General features: G+C 37.0%; 1 protein-coding gene across 1 annotated transcript in view; it reads right to left on the minus strand.

Moving 5' to 3' along the window:
- LOC105618555 overlaps positions 1–6,527 on the minus strand; it is a 33,212-nt gene that overhangs the window by 524 nt on the left and 26,161 nt on the right. The gene's annotated exons all lie outside the window — the stretch shown is intronic.

Below are 6,527 nucleotides of genomic sequence, written 5' to 3' on the forward strand. Positions count from 1 at the left end.
AGTAGTTAAGTAAAGTAAGGTAAAGTAGAAGACGACCGTAGTAGAGAGTAGAGTGAGCGAGNGAAGAGAAGAGAGAGAGAGAAAGCAGCGATACGGTTGTAGCGTTTTTATAAAGCGATAGGCAAGCAAAACGAAACAGGGAAAAGTTACGTGTGTTGATAAATATAACAGATAAAAAAAGTGTAGGCGGTACGCAAGTCGATAAATTATATGATAAACAATAGATATTTAAAATGTGCGTGAAGAAACGATAAATAAAGATATATGAATACAAATAGATAGTAAATAGATGTAAAATAGAGATAAACAGATGTAAAATAGAGTAAATAGATGTAAAATAAAGAATGACATAAATGCATGATATGAAAACGAGCGTGAGAAAGAGAGAGAGAGAGAGAGAGAGAGAGAGAGAAAAGAATAAAATATGCAAAGTATTTTAAAAAGAAAAACAGAATGAGAGAGAAAAAAGAAAGAGAGAAAATGAAATCAAGTACCATAGTCCGTTACATATGCATCGACACCCAATTAAAAAGAAATATTTCCATTACGAACCAATATTTGTGGTGTAGGAGGCACACGGAGAGCCACGTGTGTGGATGGACCCCCAGCGCAAGTCCGTGTTCGTGAAGGTAGCGGGTAGGTACACACAGAACAATGACGAACCAGAGCCAAACGTATAGCCGAGCGAGCGGGACCGGGAACAAACAAGAACAAAGATACGACTGCTATTAATATCACTGGACAAGATTAGTTACGATACGCTGCTAAGTATTTTTGTATGATTAGGGCTAGAGATAGGGTGATATGCCAAGGTGTTAAGGGGCCAAACGTAAGGTTCTCGCTGACAATCAAATTATAGGCAAGTCGGTTGATTGAGGGAAAAGAAGGTTTAAGATGAGGCTTAAGGAAGAACGGTTGAGGATTAAATCGGGATCGATCGAGAGCAAGATTGGCAGTGGTATCAAAGGCAAAGGAAATTTCTACTGGATATCCGTCGATATTCTTACTGACAGCCTGTTGTAATGTCCCTGCGAGCCACGTACGTTGCTCGAGTACTTCGTTTCTGCTGCATCTTAATCGCAGAGAGATATAAATGTGGCTCGGAGCTCTGGTTTGTCATTGGTCATGCATAATAAGCGCGATGATCGTAGACCGCCGGAGGAACACGACAGTGCGATTCTCGCGGATTCTCGTACCGTAAAGAAAAAGAGAGAGAAAGAGAGAAAGAAAGAGAAAGAAAGATCTTCGTTGCATTTTAATTATTACATGAGTTATTTTGCAATCGCCTGTTTTATTTCTTCACTTATGGCTGTGTTTAAGTAGTTAAGTTTCTATAATAATTATACGAAACACAATATCAAGTGTTACGAAGATTTCGTTCTTCGTGATAAATTCGATAGATCCGAAAATGAAAACTCAAGACGATCGTTACTGTAACCGTTTTGCTGTCATCGCGAAATGAAATGAAAGTAATTATAAAACGACTCGAGTCTCACTATCAATGTAATTCACTATTTGGCTTTGTATCCGATAAATTGTGATTCGATATATTGCTCTTAGAACTAATCAAGAGGAAATCCAGACATACTTAATGAGGAGAGAAATTATACTTCAATGCGTACTTATCGTTATTTAATTTATGATGAAATACCGGATGAAACGGAAACGATATGAGAAAAAGATATTCCAAGCGAGCTTAACAAGCAACGAAATGTCCGCACATACCTTTCTCCGAGCTGTAAAAGTAAACGTGCCACTTTCCTCCGGCATATTAACTGACTTTCGATGGAAAAGGAGTAGTATCTGTGGTGTCAACAGAGGCGATGATGGTAACGGTAACTAATAGATATATGTATATATATATAAATATATATATAAAATAATAGTAACGGTCACAGTAGAAAGTGTAATAGTAGAGGCATAGTAGCAGGAGTGACAATAGCAGCAGCAACAATAATATGAAAACTTGCCGATAGAGAAAAATGTTAATGGCGATAACAACTACTACAACACATCAAATAGAAAAGATATGATGATAACATCGGAGATAAAAATATTCTATTTTCATTTGTAGACAAGAGAAAGGACGACATATCTAGAAATGAACGTGCCTTTCTCAAAAATGTAACAAATAAAAGTACATTAATACGTTTATACGTGCGCACACGCGCACCTATGTTCAATGTCGATAAATGTTTATTTTTAGTGATTACAATCTTTTAATGCACATCTTGTTTGTCTACGAACAGCTTCGACAATTTTATTTTTTAATGATGTTCTTTAAAAAGCGATTATATGATCAAGCTAAAACTGTTTGTAAAAATTAATAAAAGTACAGAAACACTGTGTAAATGTTAATACATGTGCATGCACAAAGTAAAGCATCAAAACGTGAAACAATCTGAAAAATTATGTCGAATACTTATAATTTACGGATGCTTCTCCTATTTGCACTTTAAGAAATCAATATTAATTCGCTTTTACACTGTATATTGATTCAAGTAAACCGTTCTAAGATAAAATTAATTTTTAATATGTAAATCCTACTCAAATGTGATGGGCGCAAACATTATTTTGCAAAAATCAATGAAAGCTTCTAACAACACATTTATATTTCATTTTCAATTCAATAAATTAGAAATTCAAAATTAAAATTGTAAAAATAGTGAAATATTAATTTTCCGTGCGAATGTCGCGGAAGACTTATCAATTCTGCCAGTGGCGCTAAATAAATTAATAGAATTGGTAACGCGTGTGTCGTGATGTAAATATATTTGAAATCCCTGAAAATAAAATCTTATTACTAAATCACAGCGAAGAAACTCTGTCATGGATGAGACACAAAGGAGAGGACAAAGACGCTAGGAAAACGACGTCAGGAAAAAGGGAAAATTAAGAAGGAGGATGGAAGGAAAAGGATTTATTCAAATAGGTTTTATTCAACTATATAATTGCCTAATTGTCTAAAGGAATGGAGAGTGTATATATTACAAATAAATTAGATATATTAAATAATATTTTATTATCCCGTTTTTGTACCGCACCTTTCTTTATATCGCCACGTAGGACGCTAAACAAAAAAAAAAAACAAAATTTGTCTGCAATTATCGTGTGTGTTTGTCACATAAATAATATATAAAAATAACAACAAATCGCGTGGCCCTTGTCGAAAATCGAAGGAGTTATGCCTATCACATAAGTAATCGTTCAGATTCTAATACACACGGACCTTCGGCCCTTCGCTCATTTTGCAACGCTATTTACAGATGATTCTTTCTTTTCATAAAAAATATCAATGCAGCTTTGTGCGCGTGGTCGCTCATCGTGTATTCGAAACGATATATCACCTTTCCGATTACGCATTTTATTTCAAGACGTCGTTCATCCGACCTGCATTTAACATTTAACCCATCGTCATAAACGAAGACTCTATACAGATGACTTTATCGCGAGTGCATCCCTCAGACGGTGGTAGAAAGCTATTCGACATACGTTTACATTAGAAACGTTCGATTAAATTCGCTTCATCAACGCGATACCGGTTCAAGTAATTCAACTCATTCGTAATTTCTCCGCGTTACTTTGCGATAAGTTGATATTATATACTATAATAGATCACATTAAGTCGCAAAGTACAATTGTATGATCGATCGACTTTTTCGTTTCGCACTTTGCACTGCCTGTCTTTTTGCCAGTGTTCGAATACGGTGTAACAAATAGAGAATCGAGATATTTTTACGTTTCAAATTCGTCGACTTACATATTCCGCTATACGGCGAGAAATAACCTATTTCAATCGCCGCATCAATTTCAAAATTTCGAATCGCGCCGGATTTTAATCCGTATCGACGATAACAGCAACATATACGCTTGTGTCGCATGAACATTCGGTACACCCTCTTCATCAAAAAATTCATGATAGAGGTAGAGAGAGAGAAAGCGAGGGGAACAAATGGCAAGCAATCTCATCCCATTCGCGAATGTTGTTGAGTCTGATGTTGCTGTTGCTGTTGTTGCGCAGAGTAATTTCTGTCGGTGTGCTCTCTCTGGTCTCTCTGCCATTCGCGGGCCTGCGCTACTTCCTTTCTCTGCTGCTCGTTTTTGTTGTGCTGTCGGTGGTAGATGCTCTTGTGGTTGCGCAGACTGTTTAGACTGGAGTAAACCCGCTTGCAGATGTTACAGATCGGTTCCTTGCTGGGCCTGGTATGCACGTTCTGTATATGCCGCTTCAACCGCGTTAGGGAGGTCAGGTTTTTGTTGCACGGCTCGCATCGAAACTCATCGCTCGCGCCGCTGCCGGCCAACAGACCTGGCGGCAGAACCAGACACACAGGGGTTACTACTTTTGTAGGGGTTTTTGGCGCACGATACGTCGCACAGACGTCGGACAGGTGGACAAGTAGACATTAGACTGGGGCAGGGGAGGATAGAGATTGAGATAGAGAGAAAAAGAGAGATAGAGAGAGAGAGAGAGAGAGAGAGAGAGAAAGAGAGAGGATATCATCCCCAATGTATTTCTTTACTTTGCCCTTTCCTTTTTCTTTTCTTTTTTGGGAGAGGGAAGGTTTTCTTTTCTAGCCGCGGCCTCGTCTCTCGCGATCGCACACCACCATTTTACGCTCCTACACCACCGTCACATTTAAGATCACACCACCACAGTTTTCGCAGCTGAGAAAATATCGTGCGCCCGTGTGCTCTCTTTTTTGCCTCTTAATACTTTATTTTGCATCTTTATTAATCGAGCATACGTTGTACCACCGTCACCCGACAAGCCGTGCCCAAACTCGTTTACGTGTTACTTCTTAAAACCACCTTAAGTTATATATGCTTTATGGATGCTGCTACTGTCATTGCTGCTTGCGCCTCATTGCGTGATGTAACGATTATCATGAGGGGAATGCCTTCTAACGCACACCGGATGCAACCATTGTCACCGTATACTTCTCGTTTTTTCCTCTTCTTTATTTCTTTTTTAGATTTTTGTATATGGTCAACTTCTCTGTAAAACCGACTACGTTATCATCTCTTTATCGACCATACTTTATCAACCATAATTTAAAGAGTCATATCACCAATGTCATAGTCATTGTTAATCTTGTCGTCGGTGTCAATGTCATGTTGTCATCTTCTCGATTTTCTCTTATTCTAATGCCGCTTTGTCGTCATCGTTATTGTAATTGCTAACGTCATCGTCGCAGTTATCTTCCGTTTTCATTTCTTACCAAAAACCAAACGAAACACAATGTAACAAATAAAGATAGAGGTAGTTTCCGTGCATCGAAATTCATAAAATCACATGGACTCAATTTATTCGACTAAATTTATTTAGCCATTTTATTTCATCTCACATCTGAACGAATCATCAAGTTTGCCATTTCAATGTAGTTCGATGTGTCCATTATTGTCATGTGATCGATATCTCCTCACCTTTAACCTCATCAATATTAACATTATTATCATCGTTGTATCCTTCTATTAGTCCGATCATTATCATTTGTAATGCGATACAATAAACGGTTTATAACCATCATTATAATGAGTACCGTCATCGTCCTTGTCTTTGTCGTCAATATTCTCCAGCATTATCGCGTTCGTCATTCCTGACTCTATTATTGCCGCTGTTTTCGTTTACTGCATTTGCGTTCTATATTTTTGATTTCTCTTTTTCCGCGATTGATTTCATAAAATTTGTATGAAGAATTTTACACGCGGCTGATCTTTATCAAAACATGATAAAATAAAAGAAGCATAAAAGATTATGTAAAACTGTAGATTATACTAACTTTTGTAGTAACTTATTATTATTATCAAACAATATAAGTGAGAAATGATATAATTTTATATAATAAAAAATTAAGTGCTAAAACATTAAACAAGAAATGCTAATACATGACATAATCTCACATATAGTTATTAATATTTCAAATAGTTTATAGATTTTCAGAGAGAACGATAGGAAATGTCAAATGTTGTATTATTGTAATATCTCAATTTATACGTTTCTCTTTCGCGTATGAACGTTGTTCCAATGATTTTACTCGAATTAACTGTATTTTATACAATCACGTAACAATCGAATTTAAATCTTTACGAAATACACTATCAAAGTGTATTATATTGAATACGATGACAATGGTAATAACCGCGATGCTCTATTCTGGAAGGCTTTTCTGACACGATTTGTTTGCAGCATCTCTCAGTTCATTGTGTAACATTTATTTCTTTCAAACGCAATTAGGATAACACAGTGCAAGCAGTTCTAAAGTTCCAGCGAACGATCGTGAGCGATGAAGTTAGTGTTTCATGATCACCAGGTGTGTGTGTGTGATGTGTGTGTGTGTGTGTGTATGCGCGCGCGCGCGCGTGTGTGTGCGCGTGTGTGTGTGTGTGTGTGTGTGTGTGTGTGTGTGTGTGTGTGTGTGTGTGTGTGTGTGTACGTAGTAGTACGTAGTATAGTACTATTAACTTAATTTAACGTAACGTAACGTAAGTAAGTAGTAGTTACTTATTATTATTAGTTAGTTAAG

This window comes from Atta cephalotes, assembly GCF_000143395.1.
Source record: "Atta cephalotes unplaced genomic scaffold scaffold00017, whole genome shotgun sequence".
In the NCBI taxonomy this organism is placed as follows: domain Eukaryota; kingdom Metazoa; phylum Arthropoda; class Insecta; order Hymenoptera; family Formicidae; genus Atta; species Atta cephalotes.